The sequence below is a fragment of the Pseudophryne corroboree genome, chromosome 11 (genome assembly GCF_028390025.1).
Source record: "Pseudophryne corroboree isolate aPseCor3 chromosome 11, aPseCor3.hap2, whole genome shotgun sequence".
NCBI lineage: Eukaryota > Metazoa > Chordata > Amphibia > Anura > Myobatrachidae > Pseudophryne > Pseudophryne corroboree.
Genome location: NC_086454.1, coordinates 272,850,106 through 272,865,269, shown reverse-complemented (window position 1 = coordinate 272,865,269; position 15,164 = coordinate 272,850,106).

Genomic DNA, 15,164 nt, shown 5'->3' with positions numbered 1-15,164 from the left:
CTCCAGAAGGGAGCTCTCTGTGTAGTTTTTTGGGAGCAAATAGATATAAACAGGAGGGCAATAATTCAGAATTTCCTAAAATCATGTTGTTTGTTTTTTTGGTTTCTTTTTGAGATGTTCCACTGTTCCAAGATGTGATTCTCCAACTAAACTGTTTTAATGTATATGGGGGAATGGGGAAATAATTATCTGTTAAAGGTATATTTTCTAAATGGAAATTTCTAATCTAGAAACAGGCATTTTTAACATCAGTTTTGCATACAGCCAATTCACTAAGCTCACTTAGCTCAAAACTGCCAAAAAAATGTCCTCACAGTGTATACAAACTGAGCTAGAGTCAGACTCATGGATTTGTTTTATTTCCATGATCAATAAATGACACCAATAAACCTACGCCAATGGTTCTTTGTAATAATCACTGAGCTATAGATAGACTGACCATCTGTAATCATCTACAGCAGTGGTTCTCAAACTCAGTCCTTAGGACCTCACACAGGGCATGTTTGCGGGTAACCCAGCAGGTGCACAGGTGTATTAATTAATCACTGACACATTTTAAAAGGTCCACAGGTGGAGTTATGTCACTTGTGATTCTGTAACTAGACCTGCAAAACATGCACTGTGTTGGGTCCTGAGGACCAAGTTTGAAAACCTGTGATCTACAGTATATTCACTTCTTACAGGACCATGCTTATTGTATCACATGTCTATGTATTAATTTCTTAAATGGATCGTGCTAACATTAACTATCAAATATAAGACAGTGTATATTACAAACTTTTTCTGGACATTTCTGAGAAATAAAAATTTTCATTGTTAGAATATTTTGAATGCAAATAATCAAAAAGATTAAATGTGTGATTACCCTTTACATTTATATTTCAATTTTTTGTTGTTTCAGTTTGATAATAATTTCAATAGTTCTGCATTAAGTAAATGTAATACACTACTCTTTTCTTGTTCTACTGTTTATTCATCTGCAATGCATTCACAATATTCTGTTAGTACACGTTTGCACTTTGCTGATAATTAGGTCTATAAGAAGAACTAAGTATTCTGTATGCTGTGATCCTTGTAATCTTAATATTTAAAATTACAGCAATCGTAGTGCATATGGATAACTAGTATCTATAGGCTGTGCTTTTGCATCGCATGTCCGTGTGTTCTGCACAGCACAATGTGATACCATTGTGTCATATGCGCTGTGGGAGAGCATACACAGACGTGATTGCATAGACAAAAGGGGTTTTTCTTTGACAACGTCGGGAAATCTCCCTGGTGGGCTTCACTGGAAAGGGTGAAGGATAGTTATCTAATTTCTCTGTTTTTCACCCTACAAACTATTCCAGTTGAAAGATACCGAAAAGGAATTTTTCTCTGCCTCTCTCAGGAAAATCTTCCAAACAGAACTTCCACCGAAATAAATTACGGTGTTGTAAGGTCTGATAGGAGCCCTAAATTGGGTACATTGCCTTCGCTATCAACAGTTTATCGTAGTACTGGCCAACGTGGGTGGAGAGCGAGTGGAAGGCGCTCGGAGATACTTCCACCGTATACTTACATTGAGTATTTTGGTGTTTGTGGGAATTTTTTTTGTTATTAAAAGAGACCCACAAATATGGGAGCCAGTTGCTCAAGTGAGAGACGTTTAGGCAGGGTTCAGGCAGAAATGTGGCCGAAAGGCTCAGCAAGGTTCATCATGTGTGAAAAATATGGTTCACACACAGAATTTTTTTGCAATGAATGGTTACGTATGACTGACAAAGATAGGGTACCATTCCCTAACGTGGGCAGCTTTGAACCCGAGGCACTGCAGAATGTAAGCCGTAAAATATGTCTTCTTAAATCCAGAAAACAAAGGATTAGACATAATGATTGTTTTAAATTTATGGCAGCAAGAGGGGGAGATGCAAAGGGAACAAACTCGTAAAGCAGGTTCCAAACTTAGCAGGAATGGAGACACGAACCCACCATTACCGACACAGGTCGAAGGGAATAAGATGGCTACAATCAATGGTACATCTGTAAATGATAGTAATATGCAAGAGCAATGTATTAACCTTAACCTTTGCAAGTTGTATCCTGTTTTGAAGTTTTTTCAAGGTCATAGGTCACAGGAAGATGAAGGATCTAGCCATATCACAGCTCTTATTCAGGCAGTCGCTCTGCAGGAAAGTAAGGTGGGGCCTGTCCATCCAGTTAGAGCAGTACCAGTGTTCCCCACTGAAAGAACTGGTGAGGTCACAGCTACCGGTAAGTGTGAGACGGGTCATTGCACAGAGGCAACAACACCCTACAGTAAACAGATTAGAAACGGAATGGTAGGATTACATCCTGTCTTGGAAATAGTAACTCCCAATTGGGGAACCGATAGTCAAGGAGTAATCCTCACCAGGAATAATGCAATGTATTGCCCGTGGTCCAGAGCTGAGCTGCGGTCAATCATTTCAGAATTCCCCAATCCCCGGTAGTATTTAGCCAGATGTCAAAAGTTTATCAGAGATCTGGGTAATGCTTATGAACCAGTTAATAAAGATTGGCGGATACTTTTAAAAGCGTGCCTACCCCCTAATATTGACACCCAAATTTTTTTTATCACTGATTGTAAGTTAGAGTCGGATAGTCCTATGACTGATGGAAATAATCAGGAGAATATAGAACGAATTAATAAGCAACTAGAGTTGTGTTTCCCCATTACTGTTAAGTGGAGAAGAATTTTCTCCATAAAACAGGGGGAAAATGAAATGGCATCTGAATATTTCCATCGGGCCCTGCAAATAATGGATAGATACATTGGGGTATCAGATACAGGGAACAATGCAAATTACAGGGAAGTGGCTGTCTCTGTGCTAATGGACGGACTCAATAAGGCAGGTCGGGACAGGGTACAAGCATCTTTGCCTAATTGGAGAGGGGCCACAGTAGCTTGTCTTAGAGCATGCGCAATTGAACATCATAAGAATATTGCTAGGCGTAGAAAGCAACAGGAGGAGAAGCTGATGACAATAAGTCTACAGGCTCTTGCAGCAAAGTCTCATCAACCTAAACCCCAAAGCCCAGATAGTAGGAAAAGACCTAGGATATGTTACACTTGTAGGAAGGAAGGGCATTTAGTCAGAGATTGTAGATAGAGTAGAACACATAGTCAAGATAGACCCCTAGACAGAGAAAACAAGCCACAGTATTAAACACATAGACGGGATCAAGGAACATATAGTAAGGAATCACGAGCCATATAGAAAACACAGATTCGATTAATGGGAAGAACAGAATAAATGCAACTTACTAATGTTACATTTCACTGTTCTAGATGCATGTCCATCACAGGTAGAGAAAATTAACTCACAGATACCGGGTTCCCTATGAACTTAGGATGGACAGGACACTGGATTGATGGCTGGGATAGTCCCAGTAGAGATAAGACACACAGAATTTTTTTAAAGGGTATAGACAGTAGAGAATCACTTCCCCATAGTGCCCAATCCAGTTGTCAAATTTTATAAAATCCTCTTTGCCTCTACAAACTTATCTGTTACTAACCTCTATGTGATTTTCCTTCAAAGTTTCCGCCTCATTTCTTACGTTCACCGACAGGAGGGTACAACACATGGACCCGATTACAGTTCAAACGCCACATGCCTAATCGGTCTTTCAGAGCTCTACCCAAAACCAGTATATCTCAACAGCATAAGGACACCAGTATTAATGCAGTGTGCCTGGTCATGCTCAAAGGGTGGAAAATGAGAATACTGGTGAAGGGTGACTGTGTATAGACACTGATATGCATGATGGTGTGACAGCCTGTTGGTGAATGCCAAACCTGACATTTTTCTTTTCTTAATATACTATTTTTTTCTTCTCTCTTCTCTCATCCAGAGACGGTTTACTTCACACAACTGATAACACACGATAGTAAATTTAATGTGCAAAATTTGTGATCCCTAAAGGAAAAGGCAGTCTGGAGGGCAAAGGGGTATGGCCAGAAGTCCTCAGTACTGTGGGCAGGTGGACACGGTAAGCCAGTAGCCCCCAGAGCATACTTTCCAAGTCTAGCTGAGGTGGCACACGGTCTGACTCATCTAGGCAAAGAGGGTATGTGCAGGCTGATGAGAGCCTACTGGTGTGCGCCAGGATTCTTTTCTCATGCAGGTAAGAGAGACATGTTTTGCTTGCTTGAGGAAGAATATTGGAAAGACAATACCAACAGAGCCATCTCATATCCCTCCTACAGACAGACCTTTTCAGGTAATACGAATCGACTTCATACAGTTACCACCCTGTAGGAATTTGAAATATGTGTTAGTTTGTATTGATGTATTTTCCAACTGGGTAGAAGCGTTCCCTGCTGCCACAAATACTGCTACGTTCACGGCAAAGAAAATTGTGCAGGAATTTGTGTGTAGATATGGTATCTCTAGAATAATTGAAAGTGACAGGGGTACCCATTTTACAGGTGAAGTCTTTCAGGTCATGTGCAAACTGATGGGAATTAATAGCAAGCTGCATACTCCGTACCATCCACAGGCAAGTGCAAAGGTAGAGAGAGTGAACAGCACTATTAAGAACAAGCTGAGCAAATTAATGGCTGAAACTGGATTGCTGTGGCCAGAAGCTTTGCCACTAGTGTTGTACAGCATCAGAACCACTCCCAGGTCTCCCCTTAACTTATCACCCTTTGAAATTCTTTTTGGTCGACAACCTCATGTAATGATAGACCCCCAGGATGATTTGAAATACAATAATGAAGTGACTGTGAAATATTTGGTTGGGATGAGCCAGCAGCTGAGAAATCAACAAAGAAATTTAAAGCTGGTGATCCCTGGCCTACCGAACAGTAATTGTCATGACATTGAACCTGGGGATTATGTGATGATTCGAAATTTCTTACGCTCAGGTTGCCTCATAGACAGGTGGGAAGGACCATACCAAGTCTTGTTAACCAGCACGACAGCACTGAAGGTCGCCGAAAGAGAGACTTGGGTCCACTTGTCCCACTGCAAGAAGGTCGCTGACCCGGAGAGAACAGTGACAAAGAGCAGAGTATAGAGAATCTCGTATCACTGGAGTGTTTGTTCAGGGAAAGTTGAGAGGCAGGACTGTTGAAGGGCATCTGAACACAGAGAGTAACAAGATCTAGAACGGTTGTCGCACCATTTTTCTTTTTTCACCTCCCCCTGAATTTTCCTTTCATTTCTCCTTCTTATTTTCCTCCTTTCCCCTAACAAAATGGATCGATCACAAGAGACTGCGTTCGGGTTCTGTTAGTAATTCTGGTTTTGTTCAGGACAGTTTGTTTTGGTGAGGGTCCCAGAGAGGTCGAGCGGGGATCTGGAATGGGTTCTGATGGCGAGTATGAATTTGTAAGATCTCAGGAGCAGCACATCACTTTAGTAAAGGCTGGCATCAGTAAGCGCTCATGTAGTCAGGGAGCTCGGAGGCACTGTGAGGGGTTATTGTCTGATGAATATTGTATTTGTAGGAATTGTGAGAATATAGTAGAGGATGGGTGCATCCAGAGATGTCAGTCCAACCTTAATATCGACATGGACCGACATCCGTTGAGTGATTACCACTCACTAGTGGGTAAGGTCTTAAACCAGACAGAATGCTGGGTGTGCTAACAAGTACCTTAAGGTCAGAGTAAGACAGGATTAGTAGCATACCCTTTAGCAATAGATGAGGTACTCGAATTGCGGGGTGGGAGACCGGTGGACAAGAAGCTCAATAGCTCTAGGCCCCCTAATTTGAAGCTCCACCAGTATCATGTAGACAGGTCCTTATTGTGTTTTAATATTTCCAATTACCGAAAACCGGGAAATTGGGAAGTGACGTGGAATAACCAATGACCTTTTCACACAGAGCTGATAGGATACCCATAGACTCTGAACTTGTACGCCAAATAGCCAACAGTGGGAGGTATTTCCGGTATAGGTATACCCGTGGAAGCAAGACCATGTGGGTTGGAAAAGTATCATCAGGGTATTGTGCTCATATCATCCAGCCCGATACTTGTACTGAGCAGATGGGAGAACTAGGGATTGGTTTCTTTACTTGGAAAATTTGTAATATGGTGATGTCATATTTTGTCCCCTATGTTCTCCCAGATGATGCCTATTTCATATGTGGGAGGAAGGCGTACAAGTGGCTTGCCCCGAGCTCAGAGGGATTGTGTTATATTGGGAGAGTACTACCAGAGGTCATGACCATAACCCATGATAAAATGAAAGACGTTCACCGCAGTGCTCAGGCTCCTTATACTCATACTCACTATGAACACATCATCAAGAGACACCTCATAGATAGGGCAGAGCACGCAGCCTCTGATTTGATCCATGAATCCACCGTGATTCAGTTCCTTCTCACATTAGGCATTACCCGTACTGCCAGAGGAACTATAAATTATAGGTATATCCATGCGCTAGCGAACTTGATAGATAATATCACTGAGATGTATGACGACACCTTCAGGTATACGGGAAGGGAGTTACAAGCTTACAAGAAGTAACTGATTCAGCACAGAATGGTCCTTAATTATGTCACAGCCATGACAGCTGTGTTACCCTGGCAACTCAATATGGTGTGAAGTTCTGTACTTATATTACAAACAGCACTGACGACCCAATGGAGATTATCGATCAAAAGATGATATCTTGCAGTTGAAGTGGGAGTTCAGGAGGAAGCACAACCTTACCTTAGCGACTGTGAGTAATAAACTGACCGGCTGGGTCTCATGGTTGAACCCACGCAAATGGTTCTCAGGTTTAGAAGAGTGGGCTCAGAATGTTATTATGAGTGTGGGGAAGTTTCTCCTTTGTATCCTGGGAGTCGTCATAATTATTGGTTCAATATTTAGGTGTGTTCAAATTCTAATGCGGCGCAAGCACGGCACAAATTTGATGAGTCTAAGGAGCGAGGGCACTGTTATAGCAGCAGATTTAATTTATGACTCATCCATAGAGACAGTGTTATGATAAGGATTGCAAATTAATTTCATGGCCTGTTTCTTTCACCCATTTTTCTTTGTCTCCCCCTCTGCCCAGATACATCCAACTGGAAAAGACGTCAGCCCTACCCAAAATGTTTATGTGAATGTTTTTATATATGTGTCTTATCTTCATCTCTGCAACCTCCAGCTAATGGTACACATAGTCGACAGGTGATATCCACATATACTAGCACTCACATATGTTTCCCCCTCCTTGTATCATCAACAAAAATGTGCACCCCAATTGTTGGATCAAGAAGCCAAAAAGAGCTCGGTAGTGTTTACAGACCATTTATATGGGATGAGAAGGATTTAATGTATACTTCGCAATACCTCGAAGCTTATCTAGAACATATACGGCACTATGATACATGCCTCTCAGACATGGATTCATAATTACATGCTTTTTACTATCCCACTAGGTCATACATTTTCCACCTACAACTCTTCCCCGATCATCCAAGCTTTTGAATATATTGTATAGGTAATATTTTTTTCCTGTTTATTGATGAGTTAGTGGCAGTTATTGATGACTGTCAAAGGGTGGACTGTCAAAGTCAGAAAATATTACAACACACACATTACGTACAAACACCACATAGATGGCCTCCGTGTGCGTACGTATTCGGCTGTGCATGCACATATTTGCAAATTGCGTATGGTCGCTCCCGCGGTTCTGCGCATTAGAGCATGGTATGAGTAATTACAGTGGAATTTTTTACTCGCATGGAAAAGCCGCAAAGACATATCATAAATTTAATCTATATAATGCATAAATTCCACACTGTCTGCTTCCTTTTCTAAATAGCATGAAGATCAGTCACACATAAATTAAAACTCCCAGAGACTAAAATACAATGGCGTTATTTACACTAAGCTTTGAAATTCTATGAAGAAGGCAAACACCTTTGTTTACTAGGGTAGCCGAGTTTCTATTTAAAGCAATAAGAACTGGATTGTCATTGTCTCACCTGAAGACAAAACAAACAAAGAGACAATACCCAGAAAAACCCAGGCTGATAGAAACTCAATTAGCAATAGCTAACAAAAATACAAACCAGACATTTAGAAATCTGAGATACTAACATTCATAGTCTAAACTCTTGGAGATGTATGTGTTTGTATATATATATATATATATATATATATATATACATATATATGTATATATATATAAATATATATATATATATATATATATATGTATATATATATATATATATATATATAATTCCTATCAAATTGTAATACAGGAGTATGTGTGTGTGTGTGTATGTATGTATATATATATATATATATATGTATATCTTGAGGATGGAAATAAATAATCATATCATGTGTGGGATCATATTGTTCAGAGTCACGTAAACATTAATCTGGTGGGAATAAGAATATTATTATATATTACCACATTAAGTTATTAATAATACCAGATTTATGTATGATTAATGTGATGGGTTTAACTGGTCATGGGGTGGGAACTCAGATGCAAACAACAGAAACCACATCTCAAGTCCTAGCCATCGCCCACTTCTTGAGCTGACCAATGATCCCCGGTGCACAGGATATGTCCCACCCCCAAACCAATGGAAGAAGAGCACACAGTGTCTATTGTATTATGTTTTGATCTACTGTATAAAGAGCCAGCTGCATGCCAGGTCACTATCACAGTCTCTGAAGGTCATCACCCTTGATGACTGAGGACCAGACCGGGAAGCACAGTCGAAACCAAAAGTATGTACCATTGACTGTAGCCATTATTCTATTGTATTGTATTGCTTTGTGATTTTAACCCCCTTTCAGAAATAATAGGCTGTGGTGTCGGAACCCAGCCATTTAAATACAATTTGGTGTCGTGTCTTCCTTTCCCTGCTAAGGTTTAAAGTGTATTACTATCGCATGCATAACTGTGAAGGGTTCACTGTGTAACATTGGGTGTGTACGCGCTGTGTGTACTTTGTACAGCCAGCGCGGCGTTTGTACGCAAACTCCGTACATGGTACGGGACTCTGTACGCTAAAGGTGTAACAAGTACGTAGGTTGTGAATTAAGTATAGTGGCCGCAGTGGCTTCATTTAAAGTGTATGAAATGTCTTTTTAAAGTGTTGCTTTTAGTCCTGTACGTAAACCAGCATTTACAATATCTTCTAAAGATCTTTATTCCAAGATGGATGTATGACAAGCACGTATAAAAGAAGGAAAATAAATACCCTAGGGTATTACTACTCCCAGGCGCTAGATGGGTGGTTCACCACAGCAGCTGAACAAGAAGAAGGGTTGGTCAGACCCCCAAACAATATTAGCAAGCAAATAAATACAGCGCCTATTGGTCATAAATGCAAAGTAAGTCACAAAGAAATCACAATTTATTAAAAAATACTTTGAGCATGTTAAAAATTGAATAAAGTGCACATAAGTGGCAACTGCCACATAAAATCAAATGAGTAGTCAATAATGGTGTTACTCCCAGTATTAGGAATTCTTAATGGAAAGTTGATGATGCAAGGAACCTGTTCCTATAAAAGTCCCCTTGAGTTATAGGGCCCAATGTCCTATCTGTGAGTTATAGTTACCACCAGCATCTCTCGAGGTAATTAGGTGAATCTGCTTCCGCAAGATAGCTGTTCCTCGGCGGGTAGTAATACTCCACGGTGTGATAGGAAAATCTTTGAGGTTCCAAATAGTGGAAAGTCAGCGGGGGCTTGGTCCAGGTCCAATCTTTCCAAGGGCTGGGAAATAAACACTGTCAGGCAGGTCTCACCAACGCGTTTCGTTGCATACAAGCAACTTTTTCAAGGTGCTGATAGTCCTGCCGATGAGGGTTTATATACTCTACCAACATGGTTGCTCATTAGCATATGTGATTGATTGTGACTGCCTAATAGCATTATATGACCAAATAATGACAGACATAGGAGTTGGAATAATTAATAATACAAAAATATGCATAAATATCTATCATATAAACCATTTTTAATAAAATATAAGATCTAAATTTTTAGAAATCCGATCACATGACCTTTCTCACAATCATTTACATTTTTTGATTTGGGTAATAAAGAAAATCTGGGCTCTTAATCCATGGCTGGTACACTATTGAAATAGGTAGGGAGTTAGGAATGTGTTCCATATATTGAAGAGATCACAATAAATTGGAGGACATCCCCCTTCCCCTGACATCCACCAAGGAGTAAGTCACAGCTGATTATAATAATAGTAGTTCGGGTTATATCCAATGAGATACCCGAACATATAAAGAGGATGATGTGGACGGGGCGCCGCTCCCGCCGCGTCATCCCTTCGCATCCCCAAACACTTTTGTGAGTCCCGGTTGCTATAGTGACGCTTAATGCGTCATTTCGCTGTGCCCGGGCGCGGCATTGTGACGGCGCGGCACCAGCATCCAGGCGCCGCGTCATCTCCCTGCTCCCCAAATGTATACCAAGAATGATGCGGACGGGGCGCCGCTCCCGCCGCGTCATCCATCCGCGTCCGCCTTGTGAATATCGGCTGCCATGGTGACGCTGTTACGTCATTTCACTGTGCCCGGTCACGAAACCATAGCAACACGGCACCAATATTCAGGACGACGCGGCACGAAACCATAGCAACGCGGCACCAGTATCCAGGCGCGGCGTCATCTCTCCATTTCCAAAAAATTGCTCCAAGGTGTACATCAAATATAATAGGTTTCCATGGTGACACCCATTACCAAGTGTCTCCAGGACAGCTAATAATTATAGTTCACAACAATAAATATAACAAATCGATCTCACTATTTCATATGAGACCACTAGTCTTTAAAAAATAAATAAATAAATAATTTTGTATAGTATATCAACACATATACTCTAATAGGAAGGTATAGTAGTAGCCCAATAATAATAATTTATAAAAAAGGCATATTAAATTAATAAATCACCAATATACACAAGGACTATACATATACCTCATAACCTATCAAATACTTGTCCAAATATAGATCCCATATATAATTATATATATAGATGAATATTAGTTAGTCAATTTGAAAAAACCCAAAGATATCTTAAGACAATAATATACTTGTACTTAATGTATACAATACATATAAAGAAAGAGTGGGAGGAGACAACCAAGAGGGAAATTTTAGGATCACAATACTGGATTAATTTCGACCATCTCATTTAATCCAGATGGATAGATGGTATCTAATCTATACATCCAGTAAAGTTCCTGTTTGCAAAGATTTTTGTATCGATCACCACCTGTTTTAGTCATTGTAATATGTTCAATTGCTATTAAACCAAGAGAACTCGGGTCACCACCAGGTTTATCTCTAAAATGCCTGGAGACACTATGCGTGGGAAATTTATTTATAATATTTCGACGGTGCTCCATAAACCGAACTTTAATACTTCTGGTGGTACGTCCCACATACCTTTGATTGCAACCACATGTGAGAAGATAAATTATATAGCTTGTATCACAGTTCATAAAACTGGCTAATGTATATTTTTCTTCTTTATCAATAGAAATATTTAAAGTTCTTCTAGGAATATGTTTACATGTGGTACATCTTATAGCCCCACAGCGATAAAAACCTTTTGGTCTAGATGGTAACCATATATCTTGTATGGCATCGCCTTGTATAGTTGTGGGTATTTCTCTTAGATAGCTGGGGGCAAGGATGTTTTTAAACGAACGGTTTTTCTTAAAAATAAACTTGGGTCTAGATGGTATATTTCCCCTAAGTATGGGATCTTGGTTTAATATACCAAAATTCTTACAGATGATTTTCTTGATTTGCATACTGTCCCTATTGTATGTGAATATAAAGGCTATATTCTCCTGTTGATCGTTAGCAAAACTAGTGCCAACTATATTAATGCTACCTAGTTCTTTTGGTCGAAATAAGGTGTCCCTATCTAAGTCGGCCACTTCTCTCATGGTTCTCCTTAAAGGGGACCCTGGGTAACCTCTCGAGATAAATGCTTCTAACATGGATTCAGCTTGCTCGAGATACTTCATCCTGTCAGTACAGTTACGCCTCAAGCGCAAAAACTGTCCTCTGGGAATGTTTCTTTTCAACGGAGGATAGTGGGCGCTCCGGTAGTGCAGGTAGGAGTTAGTAGCGACCTCCTTATGATAATTTGAGGTATGGATGCTACCTTCCCTGGCTTCTAAAGTTATGTCCAGGAAGTTAATAGTGTACGGGTGTAAGGAGTGAGTGAATTTGAGATTAAAGTGGTTGAAATTAAGACTGGAAACAAAATGTTGTGCTGAAGTGGAGTCCCCACCCCAAATAATAAACAGATCATCTATATAACGGCCATAGAGGACCAGACTCGCGCCAAAGCCCCTGCCCCACACGTGGATGTCTTCAAATACATCCATGTATAGGTTGGCGTAGCTCGGCGCAAATCTGGTCCCCATGGCCGTTCCCATCACCTGTAAGTAAAATGTGTTGAGGAATAAAAAATAATTGTGCTGCAAAATAAAAGAAATAGCATCCAACAAGAATTGCCTGTGTCTCGCTGTGAGATCAGCATCAGCCTTTAATCTCTTTGCTATTGCATCACAACCAAGGTCATGTGGGATATTAGTATACAAACTTTGTACATCAAGAGTCATAAAGGCATATGTTTCTTTCCAGACAAAACCTTGCAACAGTTGTAAGAAGTGAGTAGTGTCCTTAATATGTGATCTCAGAGTCGAGACACGGGGTTGGAGAAAAGAATCAACATAAAGGGATAAATTAGAAGTTAATGAACTAATACCAGAAATAATGGGACGCCCAGGAGGTGAATGTAGTGACTTGTGTATTTTAGGGAGGTGATAGTATATAGGAACTGTGGGGTGTCTAATTAACAATAAAATAAATTCATCCTTGGAGATAACTCCATCCACCAGGGCCTCATCCAATATATGTTGTAATTCTTTCAAGAAGTCAAGTGTAGGATCACTTACTAATTGTCTATAGAACTCCTTATTACTCAGTTGTCTATTTGCCTCAAGGATATAGTCCCTCCTATCCTGCACTACCAGACGTACAAAAGAAGCAGTTTTTGATCAGGTTAATTCATCCTATTTAGCAAGCTAAGATGCAGAGAGGACACATGCTGTTTCATTGCAACAAACACAAAACTGCTGGCTAACTACAGATGTACCCATGCTGATCGCACCCACGACTCTTCGAGGGTGCAACTGGTTTGCCATGATTGGCTTGCCTGCTTATGGGCATGTGCGAATAGTAGCACCCGCAATTCATTGGAAATGCATTGTGCAATCATGGGAGCGACTATTTGCACCTGGGCTTGTGTATTTGCTGCTGCAATGTATCATGGCAACGACCAGTGTGGACACATCTGGAATTCTGAAGGGGAGCAACCTTTGGAAACTAAACTTGACACAAACTAATGAGATAAATACCTCCATATTGTAATACTGTAAATAAATCATTTTGGAAGATATATACCTTTTTCAGACCATTCACTCTCTCTTTTACCACTATTGGACTATTGGTGCACTAGAGATGTGCAGCGGGCATTTTTCGGGTTTTGTGTTTTGGTTTTAGATTCGGTTCCTCGGTCGTGTTTTGGATTCGTACGCGTTTTGGCAAAACCTCCCTTAAGAATTTTTGTCGGATTCGGGTGTGTTCTGGATTCTGGTGTTTTTTTTTCAAAAACAGCTTAAATCATAGAATTTGGGGGTTATTTTGATCCTATAGTATTATTAACCGCAATAACCATAATTTCCACTCATTTCCAGTCTATTCTGAACATCTCACATCTCACAATATTATTTTTAGTCCTAAAATGTGCACCGAGGTCGCTGGATGACTAAGCTAAGCGACCCAAGTGGGCGGCACAAACACCTGGCCCATCTAGGAGTGGCACTGCAGTGGCAGACAGGATGGCACTTAAAAAAATAGTCCCCAAACAGCACATGATACAAAGATAAATTAAAAAAAGAGGTGCAAGATGGAATTGTCCTTGGGCCCTCCCACCCACCCTTATGGTGTATAAACAGGACATGCACACTTTAACAAACCCATCATTGTAGCGACAGGGTCTGCCACACGACTGTGGCTGAAATGACTGGTTGGTTTGGGCCCTCACCCAAAAAAAAAAGCAATCAATCTCTCCTTGCACAAACTGGCTCTACAGAGGCAGGATGTCCACCTCCTCCTCATCATCCGATTCCTCACCCCTTTCACTGTGTACATCCTCCTCCTCACAGAGTATTAATTCGTCCCTACTGGAATCCAACATCACAGGACCTTGGGTACTTTCTGGAGGCAATTGCTGGTAAATGTGCCCACGGAGGAATTGATTATAATTCATTTTGATGAACATCATCTTCTCCACATTTTCTGGAAGTAACCTCCTACGCCGATCGCTGACAAGGTTACCGGCTGCACTAAACACTCTTCCGGAGTGCACACTGCAGGGGGGGGTGGGGGGGGCAACTTAGGTTTAATAAAGCCAGTTTGTGCAAGGGCCTCCAAATTGCCTCTTTTTCATGCCAGTATACGTACGGACTGTCTGACGTGCCTACTTGGATGCTGTCTCTCATATAATCCTCCACCATTCTTTCAATGGTGACAGAAACATATGCAGTGACAGTAGACGACATGTCAGTAATCGTTGGCAGGTCCTTCAGTACGGACCAGATGTCAGCTATCGCGCCTGACTGCCCTGCATCACTGCCAGTGGGTGGTTTTGGAAATTTTATCCTTTTCCTGGCAGCTCCAGTGGCATGAGAAAATAAAGGAAGAGCTGTTGGCAGGTCACGTTCCACTTGACTTGACAATTGTATCACCAGCAGGTCTTTGAACATCTGCAGACTTGTGTCTGCCGGAAAGAGAGATACAACGTAGGCTTTAAACCTAGGATCGAGCACAGTGGCCAAAATGTAGTGCTCTGATTTCAACATATTGACCACCCGTGAATCCTCATTAAGCGAATGATGGGCTCCATCCACAAGTCCTACATACCTAGCAGGATCGCTCTGTTTTAGCTCCTCCTTCAATCTCTCCAGCTGCTTCTGCAAAAGCCTGATGAGGGGAATGACCTGACTCAGGCTGGCAGTGTCTGAACTGACTTCACGTGTGGCAAGTTCAAAGGGTTGGAGAACCTTGCACAACGTTGAAATCATTCTCCACTGCATTTTAGTCAGGTGCATTCCCCCTCCTTTG